Here is a 14,369-nt window from a genome sequence, read left to right as displayed (position 1 = left end):
GCCGGATGATGGCAATGAGTGACCTGCATATCAACAGGTGGACATGAACATAGTTTTGACCAAGTGTCTAAAAGGGTACCTGTTAAGGCATTATTAAACGGAAACAGGTGCTCTGTAAGATCCTGACGCGGTTGAAGTACTTCAGGCAATACATTAGTCTTTACTTCCATGGTAGGGAGCGGTAAATCCAAAACTTCTGCTGCTCTTTGCATAGCTGTGAAAAAGGTGCTCTCCTTTGTGGCAAGGCTGGGGGATGGGCTGAAGACCAGTATTTTAGAAGAATCACACTTACTCGCATCTTGAAGTTCTTACAACAAGTTTTTCTATCATATTGGGGAATATAGTTGCCCCCCTCAGATTACTGGGCCCCGCCAGGTGGTAAAGTCAAGGTACTAAAGTCGGAAGGATTGTCTCCTGGTTGCCTGCCTGTCAAAGAACGGCGCGATTACTGTAGAGCTAGATTTTGCTCAGTCTCTACATCTTCTCCTGGCGCCTGCGAGGGGGTCTATGCTAAAGGTGCCGGCAGAGGCGATGGCGTCCGAACATAAATTAGCACCGGAGTCGGTGCGATTATCAAGTCCTTGGGCCCGAAGTCACACCAGAGGCAGCCAATAAAGTGGCAAATATGTGCAGAACGTCCTCTCTAAAGGCTTCTACTTGCTGCTACGTCGCATATAGATCTGGGAATTCAGGGTGCGCCGGGACCAAACACTGGATAAGCTCTGATGGAGATTGGAGGAAAGATTGGGAGGCACATTGACAGCCTTGTTCCTTCTCTGGAGCCTGAGAGTGGCAGGAAGGAGCAGGTTTCTGCTTCGCATTCCTGTGATTTTTCTTGGACATTCCCAAAGACTTTTATCACAATGATCTGCTGCGGTAATGACTTCGGAAGCAAGAACAGGACTGTCCTGATTTTGAACAGTCACGGAGTCTTCTCCGATTCAAACTTCGCATTGTCTTTCCAGAGTTTTGCAATATAACAGATGGCTCTGCCATCAAAACTGGATTGCAAGTATCCCATGCTATGACTGGAAACTTTACTGACCCAGGTTATTTGGAAAGTATTTATTGGTCTCTTCTATGAGGACCGCTTTAAGCTCTGTGTTTAGAAAATTACCAAGTGTTAAGCTACCACATTCCTATGTTAGGATGTGTAAATACGATGTCAATGCTTACCATGATATGTGCAGGCCCAACGGCAATACCAATAAATTCAATAAACTTATTCCTGCATAAGAATTTCAATACCCATAAAAGCAATGTCACAGTATGCCATAATGTATGCCCGCACAATAGTGCGGATACCGGTACAAACAATGTCAATGTAGGCCATAATCCATGCACACAAACAAGTTACTTACCTTCGGTAACGACATATCTGTAGGAGACATAGATTAGTTATAGATTCCTTACCTTAGAATTACCCCCAGGCGTCAGACTGGATCCGGAAAGTTTTTTCGGCAGCAGTATCCCTGTGTGTCGAAAGGTGGCGTCGGTAGGCTCCGCCTTCGTCGTTGGCATCGTGGTCGACAGGATGACTTTGTGGTAGCTACTTAGATGCCACCCTTGTGCGCTGAAGTCAGTTTTGTACATGACTTTCCACGCCAGAAGCGCAGAGTCATGCAAGACACTGACCACTGGTGCACAAAACTAGGAAGTCCTTAGCCCTAGAAATCAGTTTGCAGAACAGGGAGGATGGGTGGGGCGGTAAGGAATCTATAACTAACCTATGTCTCTTACAGATATATCGTTACCGAAGGTAAGTAACTTGTTCATCTGAAAGAGACAATTAGTTATAGATTCCTTACCTTCGAATAGATTCCACAGCAATACCAACCCCGGAGGTGGGTCTGCGAACCAACTTCACACCAGAAAGTCCTAAAGAACACAACGGCCAAAGAAGCCATCTCTCCTGACTTGGCTGTCCAGGCAGTAGTGTTTTGTGAACGTGTGCAGCGATGCCCACGTAGCTGCCTGACAGATGTCATTAAGGGGGTCTCCACGTCCCAAAGCAGTGGCAGCTGCCGTCTCCCTGGTGGAATGGGCGCATAACACCACTGGAGGCTCCTTCTTTGCTAAGGAATAGCAAGCTTTGATGCACAAAACGACCCATCCAGAAATGGTTGGCGCTCACGTAGCCAACAAAGATCTGGTCATCCACCCAGAATTGCTTTGTGCATTCCAAATAAAATGAAAGCGCACGTTTTGGATCCAGACGGTGGAGCCTCTTTTCCTCTTTGGAAGGATGCGGAGGTGGAAAGAAGGTGGGCAAAGTTATGGTCTGTCCAAAGTGGAAAGAAGTAACCACTTTGAGAATGAAGGAAGGACGAGTTCGAAGGACAACCTTGTCCGGCTGAACAGCCAGCAAAGGAGGTTTATAAGAAAAAGCTTGGTGCTCACTCACCCTGCGCGCAGAGGTGATGCCCACCAGAAAGGCAGTTTTTAACGTCAGAAGTCTGAGAGGACAGTTATGTAGCGGCTCCAAGGAAGCGCACATAAGATACATAAGAACCAAGTTCAAGTCCCACTGGGGCATTATGAAGGGAACAGGAGGAAAAAGATGAGTAATGCCCTTAAGGAAGCGATTTACAACAGGGGACTTGAAAAGAGAAGGCTGATCAGGAAGCCTAAGAAATGCTGAAATGGCCGTTAGGTAGCCCTTGAGAGTGCCCAGAGCAGAGCTCTGCTGGGCCACAGAAAGGAGGAACAAGAGAACCTCATAAAGAGGGGCGGAAAGGGGATCCACAGACTTTGCTGTGCACCATGCCACAAATTTGTTCCATCTGCAGGTGTATACCATCTTAGTGGAGGGACGCCTGGCTGCCAAGATAACATCACAGACTTCGGGAGGAAGGTCGAAAGCTGTCAACTGTCACCGCTCAATCTCCACGCAAGGAGGTGGAGAATGGACAGGTTCGGGTGGAGGACCATCCCCAGCTGCTATGACAGAAGATACTTCTGAAGAGGCAGTCGGATCGGAGGATCGATGGCCAAGTGTAATAGCTCGGGATACCAGACTCTTCGTGCCCAATCCGGAGCCACAAGAATGACTTGGGCCCGGTCGCACCTGATCCTTGTCATCACTCTGGGCAGAAGTGGTATAAGCGGGAAGGCGTATAGAAGACAGCAACTCCACTCTCGACGAAAAGCGTCGCAGAGCGAGTGCTGCCTTGGAAATTCCAACGCACAAAATTGCTGACATTGCACGTTCTCTTCAGTGGTGAATAGATCTAACCAAGGCTGTCCCCACTGTTGAAAGAGACTTTGCACCACCTCCCAGTGAAGATGCCATTCGTGATCCATCAGGCACCTGCGACTGAGTTCCCCGCCCTGGCGTTCAGCAAACCTGCCAGGTGTTGAACTACCAGGGATATGCCCTGATGTTCCAGCCATGTCCAGAGACAGAGAGCCTCTTTACATAGGGCCCACAACCCCACCTTGCCTTGTTTGTTGCAGTACCACATGGCGGAGGTGTTGTCCGTGAACCCCTAGTGCAAGACGAATCGCCCAAAGCTCCAGAAGGTTGATGTGGAGCCCAGACTCCGCTGAAGACCAGAGGCCTCTGATCTCCGCCTTCACCATGTGACCGCCCCATCCCAGAAGTGATGCATCGGTCACCACTGTGAACTATGGTTGGGGAAGGGAGAGGAATCTGCCATCTACCCAATCCTGGTTCGTTAGCCACCACTGCAATTGGTGTGCAGTGCCCTCCGAGATCTGGATGCAATCGGACAGGTTGCCCGGATGTGGTACCCACTGGAATTTCAGGTCCCACTGCAAGGCCCGCATATGCCATCTGGCATGATCCACCAGCAGGATGCAGGAGGCCATCAGGCCCAGTAGCCTGAGGGTCACCCAGACCAAAACCCAGGATAGAGGCTGAAAGATCTGAATCATAGCCCGAATTTCCCTGACTCGCTGTTCGGGAGGATAGACCTGAAACTGTGTCGTGTCCAAAACCGCTCCAATGAAGAGAAGCTTCTGAGAGGGAGTCAGGTGAGACTTTGGCCCATTGATGGAGAACCCCTGCGAATGCAGGAGGTCAGCTGTAGTCTGGAGGTGGGAGACGACAACCTGAGGCGAGCCCGCCTTCAACAGCCAGTCATCGAGATAAGGGAAGACTAGAACCCCAGATCTGCGCATGAGCTGCGACCACCGCCATCACTTTCATGAACACCCGAAGGGCGCTGGTAAGGACAAAGGGGAGCACGGTGAACTGAAAATGCTAGTGGCCTACCGTGAACCGTAGGCAACGCCTGTGGGCCGGCAGGACGAGGATGTGAAAATAGGCGTCCTGCAAATCCAATGCTACCATCCAGTCTCCAGGGTCGAGGGCAGACAGGACCTGAGCTAGTGTCAAAATTTTAAACTTCTCCTTCCGGAGGAAGCGGTTGACGGTCCTGAGTTCCAAGATAGGACGCAGGCTTTTGTCCTTCTTGGGCACCAGAAAGTAGTGGGAGTAGCAACCACAACCTACTTCTGGGGCAGGAACTCTTTCAATGGCTCCCTTGGCCAAGAGAGCCGTAACTTCCTGTTGGAAAAGGGCAAGCTGATCCTCCAACATGCGATGGTACTGAGGTGGCATGGCTGGGGGGGGTGGGGGAAGTCTCGAAGGGGAGGGAGTAGCCCCTTTAGGCTAGCTGAAAAACCCACACCTGTCCGACGTGATGGTGTGCCAGTTGGGTTAGTGATGGCGAATCCTGCCGCCGCTGGCGATTGGTGGCCCTGGTAGGTTGGACTAGGAGGGTTTGGAGGCTGCTGCAAAGGGGGCGGTGGTAGACTGGCCCACTCGCTGGCCCATGATGGTGGTACCCACGTCTCCGGCCGCGCAGGGGCTGAACAGCTTGCGCCGGCCTGTGGCCCTGGGTGGAACATGGTGGGCACCCCTTCGGTAGCCGCGAAAGGGGCGAGAAGGAGACTTCGCAGGGCGAGTGGTGGAGAGGCCCAAGGACTTGGCTGTAGCCCGTGATTCCTTGAATCACTCTAGAGCGCTGTCTGCCTTGTCGCCGAACAGGCGGCGGCCATCAAAGTGCATGTCCATAAGGGTAGCTTGGCCATCCCCAGAAAAACCAGTCGACATCAGCCAGGTGTAGCGTCGAAGTGCTACTGAAGTTGAAATCGTCCTACCTAGCGAGTCGGCGGTGTCCAGTCCACAGCATATGGTAAACTTTGCTGTGTCTCTCCCCTCTGCAACTGCACAGGAGAGTATGGCCCAGGCCCCCTCCGGGCACTGGGGCAGCACCTGCAGCACCGTATCCCACACAAAGGGGGTATAACGGCCCAACAGACATGTGGTGTTTACCGACCACAGGCCAAAGCTACAGGAAGAAAACATCTTCCGAAGATGGTCCAGCTTTTTGGATTCCCTATCAGGTGGTGCGTTAGGGAAGGCGGCTTTGGATCTGGAGGCTTGGACCACCAAGCTCTAAGGGGTGGGCGGTGGTGTCAGGCAATCATCCTATCCACAAGAGCCCCAGTGTTGGTCCTGGACCAGGTGCCCAAAAGAATGTCAATGAGGGCTTCATTAAACAGTAGCAGGGGCGCCGAAGAGCTCGCTGCCGGTTGAAGCACCTCTGTCAGGATGTTAGTCCTGTCTGCCACTGTAGGTAGCTCGAGGTTGAGAGCCTCGGCCGCCCTACGCAACACCACGGCGCAAGATGCTCCCTCCTCCGTAGCCACGGTAGGAGGAGCCAACATGCCAAGGTTTGGTGAGGTATCCAGACCACTGGCTTCCCCCAGTTCCTCTCTCATGTCTGGTTTGTAACCCAACTGGTCAGTCAAAGAGACTCTAGACCCCTCCCAGTTCTCCTCACCTTCCTCTGGTTGCCAATCTGTCCTAAAAGATCCAGGGTAGAACAGGGGCACAAAAGCACCTGTCGGAGCCGGATCCGGCGTCGTTCGATGCCGGTCCGGCTCTGTGTCTACATCGGGGTGGAGGCCGGGGTCGACACCGGCTGGAGACACAACCGGTGTCGGCTGCGGACGTGGTGCCGGTGGAATCTGCACCGGGGGAGGTGTAATCAGGTTGACTAGTGCCCATCCTTATCCAAGCCTGGATCCAAGGGAACCCTGCGGTGCCGGGGCTGGAGCCACTGATGACGAAGGCCCAGGGCGCCCAGCCGAGTCCATGGGGTCCGAAGGCACGTCGGCGAAGACAGGCTGCCCAAAGATGGCTTCGTAAAAGGTGCGAAGCTGGGCAGGAGTCGCTCCAGGTCTCGGGAAGGGAGGGAAACCCTGAGTCGACCCTTCTGGCTCCACACGCAGAGCCGCAGGAGGGGTACCGCCTGCATCCCTTGCCAAGTCAGCCAGCCGTCGGGGAGAAGTTGAAGAGCAACGATGCTTCTTCGACTTCTTCTTGTGCTTCGACTTACCTGAGGAGTGCGAAGACTTTGAAGAAGACTGGTGGTGGCAGCTTCGCGACCTTGAACGTCACGGAGTCGACTGCCGGGCCTCGAGAAACTTTCGGGACCGCTCCTGCAAAGACTTCGGATTCATGGTCCAGCAGTCGGAGCACGACTTGGGGTCGTGGTCGCACTCCAGGCAAAACAGGCACACGCAGTGCGGATCAGTCACCGCCATCAGCCGGCTGCAGGAGCCGTAAGCCTTGAAATCGGGCATCCCTGCATGCACCAGGAGTCGAAGACTCAAACTGTGTCGACAAAAGTCGTCCAAAAAGTCAGTCAAAAAGTGACTGGAGGTACTGCTCTCTCTGGATCTGCGCTGACTGGAGCGGAAAAAGAAAGAACTGACGTCAGCGCGCAAGGACGGCATCTAAGTAGCTACCGCAACGTCATCCCGGCGACCATGACGCCAACGACGAACACGGAGCCAACCGATGCCACCTTTCGACGTGCAGGGGTACTGCTGATGAAAAAACTTTCTGGATCCAGTCTGACGCCTGGGGGTAATTCGAATGTAAGGAATCTATAACTAATTGTCTCTTTCAGATAATGTTGATACCAGTAGAAACAATGTCAATGTACGCCATAATCTAGGAACGTATAACAATGTCAATATCCATAAAGACAATGTTGATGTACGCTTTGACAACTGTACGCACAATATTGAGAACGTCGGTCAAAATGATATCAATGATCACCACATTATTCGTAGAAGTTCCAACGAACTTGCATCATTGCGGTCAGATTGACCCAAGGTGACCTCCCCATCAATCCAGAGTCAGAGATACGTGGTCAGGCAGGCCCTGCAACCCCAAATCACGCCTATTGAGTGAAAGGTCAAAGGTGGGGCCTCACTTAACCCAAAGACAAACGAATACCGACACCACACACAGACAGTTGCACCACAAACATGTCTGAGGAAATTGACCCCAATAAAACACGTTTGGCCAGGGGCACGCGTTCCCCAAAAATAGCACACAGCTAGATGCCACATGTACATAGAAACACTCAGCCAATCAGGACGCAACATGCACATCACACATAGTGATCAGGAGCTCCCCACAGCAGACATATGGACACACACACACTTTGTACGAGTCTTTCTTCAAACGCACTCTTTTGATACTCTCCCGGCTGCTGCGTTTAATTAAACCAACTTGTTTCTGTTTTGCCAAATGACTCTTGTCTTTTTATTTCTTCAAGGTAAATTCATATCTGAGAAACATATAGATGTCATAACCCATACTCCGTGATCATCAAACTCACTGTAGGATTCCGTGAGCACTCCTGTATAAACAAGGTCCATGAAAACATTTCCCAGCATCAGCCATTCAAGAGCAGGATCTTGCGGATGACACTGACACAAAGTATCTGGTAGGTAATCTGCTCTTGTGAGGCTTGAGGGGGGCAGGCCCTGCAGTGCTCATTTGTACAGCTGTGCCTATCTGCTTACATACTCATCACTACAATGAAGTCACACCCTATAATCGTGAGTCCAATTTTGGCCTCTACAAACAATAAGCCTAATTCATGCAGGAAGGCACCTGATAAGGGCAGTGGGGTATACAAATGTATGCATTTCAACATGGTCCAAGTCACTGATCCAGAGATCATAGCATAGGGCCTCCTTTAACTCCGCTCAAACTTCCACTATTTGAAACAACTTGTTTCCAAAGTAGTATCATCAAACTGCTTGAATCTTGAGAAAACCATGTTTTACTTGCCCAAAACCATATTGCATCAAATAATAGCAATTCATCTACCTCAAGTGAGATTATTGAAGCATGACGTCAGGAGAATCTTTGTCAGCTTCATTACCGCACCCCCTGTTGACCATCTTCAGAAGTCATTGACATACCGTTATAAATTTGATAGCTATTGTGGTGGAGCATGGCTGTGTCACCATCTTTCTAGATTCCACCTCTCTAGTCAAAGGTACCTCTTGCTGTAGTTAAAAAGGACAAGTTACTTACCTTCGGTAACACCTTATCTTGTAGAGACAGGATCTAGCCTCAGATTACTTATCTTAGAATCCTGCCCAAGCTCCAAACTGGATCCGGAAAGTTTCTCAGCAGTACCTCAGCGCATAGGTAGACGGCGTTGAGTGACTCCACTGAGATGTCATCTCTGGAATTTGATGTCAACTTAGTCAATATAAACCCTACCCCGACGAGCTGAAGTCTGTTTTTTTGTGACTATTTCCACGCCAACAACGCATAGCCACGTAGAGAAGCAGTCTCAGGAAACAGTGTGCCAAAAAGAAAAAAACTATTGTATCAACAAGTACAGATAGAAAGATCCGAAGTAGAATGCAAAGAGGGGATTTAGGACACCTCAAGCCCTTAGTTCACAGAGCGGGGAGGCAAGGTGGGTCGATAAGGAATCTGCGGCTAGATCCTATCAGGTAAGACGTTACCGAAGGTAAGTAACTTGTCCATCTGATGGAGTCATCTAGCCACAGATTCCTCACCTTAGAATCAGATAACCAAGCAATACCATTCCTTGAGGGGCTGCAATCCGACATCAGAGATCTCCAAAGAGGAGAAGCTGGTCCAAAAGATAGAAGGGACCAGACCATCTAAGAAACAAGCATTTGCAATGCAATAGGTCTCGCATTCTTAGAGTTTGAGCTATTGGCATTGCTAATAATAATGCAACACCAATAGCTCAAACATTCAGTAATGCGAGACCCATTTTAAAACTGGTCAAAAATATTTTTTTCACAACTGTGCTTGCTCCTGAGAGCTATAAAGATAGTGATCCTAGCACAGCAAACCTTTTGTAGATGCCATTTTCAGGACAAAAACTATATACTTTGTTGCACTGCACATTTTAAGGTAATTTCGTTCCCTTCCGAGAAACACACAAACCCTGGGCACATTTAGAATCCTCAAGACAAGGGAGCAAAGGATGCAGATTTGACCTGGATAACTTGTGTGGGCTAAATACATCCAAGAATTTTCCAGCCCAGGAGGTAGCCCACCTCCCATATACCAAATCACTCTCGTACACACAAAATAGAATCAAGGGATCCTGGAGGCCAAGGCATGATGTAGCATATGGACTTACCATTGCGCATCAATGTGAAGTCACCCCACCGAGGTTCAAGTAAAACATCCTGTACGCCACTACTATGATCAGCTGCCACCGACTGTTAATTGAGTCATGGCCTGCACAGTTAGGTGGAAACTATATGTTAAATAAAGTACCACCATGGGGTACCTCCATCACTCATCACAGTCTAGTATCCCGATTGTGAGCGTCGGACAAAATAGATATTTTCTAAGGAGGTCACAAGTCTCTGCACAAGAGAACTTACTGGCCATCCAGAATGATAAAATGAGATTGCATAATGTAGGGTCAGAAGTCTCTGATGCTAACGAGAAGAGAGCTGCTTCAGTCCAGGGGAAGCCAGCGGACGGTGGGCTGAAAGTTGGATGTAGGGAACTCGGGGTTTGGTTTTGTGGTGCAGTCACAAGTGTGACCATGCAATAAGTATTCTTGTCCATATTTGCTTTGGAAGAGAAGTTATGTCATTCTATCCCTTGCACCTGAACACACCAGTAGATTTCTGGGGTGTTGGGCAGGGGGCAGGTTTCTGTAAACACTGCTCTATTGGGCCAGCTTGGACTAATCTTGGTGCCAACCCGAGGCTGTAAAGACACCTCTAACAAACTGGCATTATTAGGACTTAAATGAAATTCTTGCAATACAAATAACAATTAGAGAGGGTGGGTTTGCACAGTAGCAGGGGCTTGCATTGGTGTAAATAAAGAAATATACATTCAAGTGAAAATCGTAATTTGAAGAGGTCTTGCCTTTCGAAAGCTGTCAGGAAAATAAAAAAGAGGCCGTGGGTATGTAGGCACTGTCCACGAGTTCGGTTTGTCACCCTCAGTAGAGCAACAAAAAAGCCTTGTTGGCGAGTCAGCTTCCTGTACCCAAAATGTGTGCAAGCTTCAGGTGATGGTGGTGTCTGTCATCACGAGGCACTGACCCCAGCTGAAACAATATTGGGAAAGCTCACATGGCCGCCTGATGACTTGGGGAGCACGGTTTCTATAAAAGCCTTACAGTTCTGCACATACTCCAAATATTGGGAGTTCAGAAAACACTGGCTGCACCCCACGCATGCCCCACACAAGTAATCCACAGGCTCAGGGACACGCATTAAGGGCCTTAAGAGAGCATCTAACACACATACACCCCCCTTCCCAGGCACAAGAACATGGGCCATGACCACAAACCATCTTCTACTGAGGGCGTGGAAACAACAAACTGAGTTTACTATCAACTCCACAATACTTCCAACACATCGGCACGGGAACTGGAGATGGAACAGTTAATCCAAGCTCCTTATGTGTGTTTACTTTCAGTATAGGGGTAGATTCGCAATCCTGCAGCCCCTATTGTGACATGCAACGCCTCTATTCCCCTCCCCCCCACCCCCCGAGATGTGCACACGTGCAGTTGGTTTCAGCTCCAGTTACATCATGTTCATCTGCCTTGTTAAAAGAAATACAGAGGTACAAACTCCTCCTCAGAAAGAGGCGGTTTAAATTCCATACCAGACGGTGGTTTTGTTACTGTTTTATTGTCTTTATGCAAGGCCCTGGGTCTTTCGTTAACACCTCGAAACCACTCCTGTGGGAACTAGACCACCATTCTTAACTAAACAGAGGAATAAAATGCTTATTCTCTGGAACCAATCCGGTTCTCTGTTGGTTTGAAGGTTTTTCAGGTTTCTGGGCCAAAAGCGTGGTGCCCCACATCTTGCACATATGAAATGTACCAGCATCAGGGTGGAGACTCAGATAGTACCCCTTCAAGTCTTACATAGACATTGGGCAAACTACGTTTCCGAAGTACGCCTAGAAACATGCAATAGTGGCAGGTTTACAGGCACACTGTTGGAAACCTTTTGTGAAATACATATGCGAGGAAAATCTGCAGAGGAAGCGCAAAGGCACTTATTTATTTTTCCTCGATAGGGAAAATATTTCAGCACTCCCGCCACCCACCCCACGCTCCTTCCCAACACCCCTACACCTTTTGATAAATTACTTTTCCTGGAAACGTGCAAGTGTAATTACCGACTTTTTCATGGAGGGGAAAGATCACGATGTTTGTCAATACTAATAAGTGTGTACATTTGTGAGTGTGTCCAAGCTCACGTGGCTTTCAAGCCCTCATAACGCCCACTCCCCACCGCTGCAGAAGATTAAGTCACATGAAAACACTCAAAGGAAACCCTTTTATAATCATAAAACAAAAGTATGAATTCCAAAACGCGTACAACTCTTGAAAAATCAAGCAATGGCCGCGCGGCCGTGAAAGTGACATGGCTGCGCGGCGCGAAAGTGAAAGGAAACCAGTGGTGCGCACGCACCACAGAGGAGCGGGGTCGAGGGAGCGTGGCGAATGAGCGTTGCTGCGCGTGCTAGACACGGACGGGAATGGGCAGAGCAAAGGCGGGACATGCCCCCGCCTTTGCCCAATTGCGTGCCTTTTGTTTAAAAAAACCAAAAAACATGCAAAACCCAATGGCTGCCAGCAAAAGCAAAACCACACGCACAAGCGTGTGGTCAGCTTCCAAAACCCCCTAAATAAGGTCTCGCGCTGCGCGAGCAGTGCTAAGCACTGCAACGCTAGGCGCAAGACCTAATGATAGATGAAGCAAGCTGCTCAACGAAGGACTGATATCCAAGGAGGACTATGGAAAGCCCGTAGGGAGTAGAAAGCAACAAGACCGTGAGAAATAGGGTATAGAACCGGCAAGAGAGGCAGCCCCAAAAAGGAATGCAAACTATGATCAGGGGATACATAGGGGCCGAGGACAATAGTCCATAGAGTCCAGGCTCAAAACCTATGGAAGGAGCATACACAGCTAGCGCAGCTGCAGTGAACACATACAACGATGAAGAGCACCCACCGATCAAAGAAACTAGCCTGAGAAGCAGATTTCAGAAAAACGGGGTCTTTAATCAAAGATGATGGAGCATAAAAAACAAAAAGAACAAAGAATGTTGAAGAGTTTAGATAGAAAAACAAAAATGGTCAAAAGAAAAAACCTCTTACACTGAGAACCTTGATATATAGATCAGGCATCCTCCGAAAAAAATCTAACAGAGATGCTCATTGAAGAGAAGGAAGAAAACAGACCAGGACAACCAAGAAGGTTAAACCAGGACACCAAGAAGGTTTAGGTAAAACGCAGTAATATACACCGTATAGAAGGCCAGACGACCATATGTGCAAACACACACATAGATATACCTAAAGTAAAAGACATCTACAAGAGATCCATTCAAGAGATAAGAATATAAATGCAGAGACATCCAAATATAAACGTAAACAAGAAAAAATCTGCATATAGAAAACACAAGTCATTCATGGTACAGAAAAAGCAACCACAAACTTCCGAAGGTAACTCACATCCTCTAGCAGTCAGCAGGAGGCCGAGAAGTGGAGGAATGGGGAACACTCCAAAAACAGGGGTAACCAAGGAAGGACAGAGAGAATACATCCTACAGTCTTAAAGAAGAGGTTACAATAATAACCGAGGTGGAGACAGAAAAACAAGCTGGGAAACAGCAACACAATGCCACACAGAAGTAGAAAGCAGAAGGCATCGCCAACTACAGGAACACAAGGGCAACCGTCCAAGAACCAACACCACTGACTGAGGAAGGATACCAGCAGGCGGTAGCAGGAGAAGCAAAAATAAACAGCATGTATAAAGTCTACCATTAAACAGAAGAAGCAGAAAAAGAAGACCATCCCTAGGGTGAAATGAAGGGCTGGCGGAAACAAAGGCCAACAGATAGTTGATTATGACAATCGCACATTGTCCAACTTACGGAAGACGGAGAAACAGGTAAGAAACTTGAGCAAAGCTTCATGGAAACATGAGGATAGGATATGCCCCCCCAAAAAAGTAAAGAAATACCCCCAACCAAAGATGGGAGTTGAAAGGTAACCTCTCGCATAGAAAAAGGGATGCCACAAAGGCAGGAGTCGAGGGAGGAAAGATACAGGAAAGAAAGGAGAACCTGCCTATTGTGAAATAATGATACCAGGCAAGGGTCCAAACAATCAAGGTGTCCCAGGTGAAGAGGACTGAAAAGAACAGCAGACACAACAGCTACTCCACGGGTGTGATGGCAGATATGTATAAAATATGCACAAGAATGCCAGACTGCTGGAGACGAACCGTCTCAGGAGCACGACAAGACTGAAGCTACGGAAACCAGTCCTGAACCAATAGGAACACAATATGAGAAATCCTTGCAGTTCAGAGAATGAAACAAAGCAAAGAGAATGGCCACACCAAAAAGTGTTGAAGATGGAAATGAAAGCAAACCAGGACAAAGAGAAAAGAAGAAGAGAGCTGATGGAGCCTTACGGCTAGAGCGATCAACCTCGAAGCTGAGGAACCTGGTTCGAGTCTCGACAACGTCGCTCAACATCCTGTGATTCTGGGCAAATCACTTAATCTCCCTGTGCCTAACAAATAATGAATGTGTCCTCATGAAACAAAACTGATGCTCATGTAAAGCGCTCTGATACCCGATGTCTGGGGTCTAGTTGGCGCTATATAAAACTCTATATATAGAAAAAAAGAAATTAAAAAAAGGCAAAGTCCCTTTAAGGGGTACTAAGTGCATAAGTAGCTCACAAAAATGTCTCCAAGGCATCCACAATAATGTCCCAGAAAACAAGGAACAAGGTTAAAGTGCAACCACACAACACAAACCGAATAATTACCACAAAGTGAGCACTCGGGTGGGAAAATTCGAGCAGCAAAAGAAGCCAAAGAACTGACTCCCAGGTGACAGCTAAGTTCCAGACGGCTGGAAAAGAAACCGGTCACTGACAGTATAAACTAGACAAAAAGTACCTGCAGAAAGCAGGAACACCACACCGGAAGTATCCCTGGAGGGTAGAGAAGAACTCTGTCCTATGAAG

Source organism: Triturus cristatus, chromosome 6 (assembly GCF_964204655.1).
Source record: "Triturus cristatus chromosome 6, aTriCri1.1, whole genome shotgun sequence".
In the NCBI taxonomy this organism is placed as follows: domain Eukaryota; kingdom Metazoa; phylum Chordata; class Amphibia; order Caudata; family Salamandridae; genus Triturus; species Triturus cristatus.
The sequence above is the reverse complement of the archived record's forward strand: the minus strand, read 5'-3'. Positions refer to the sequence as shown.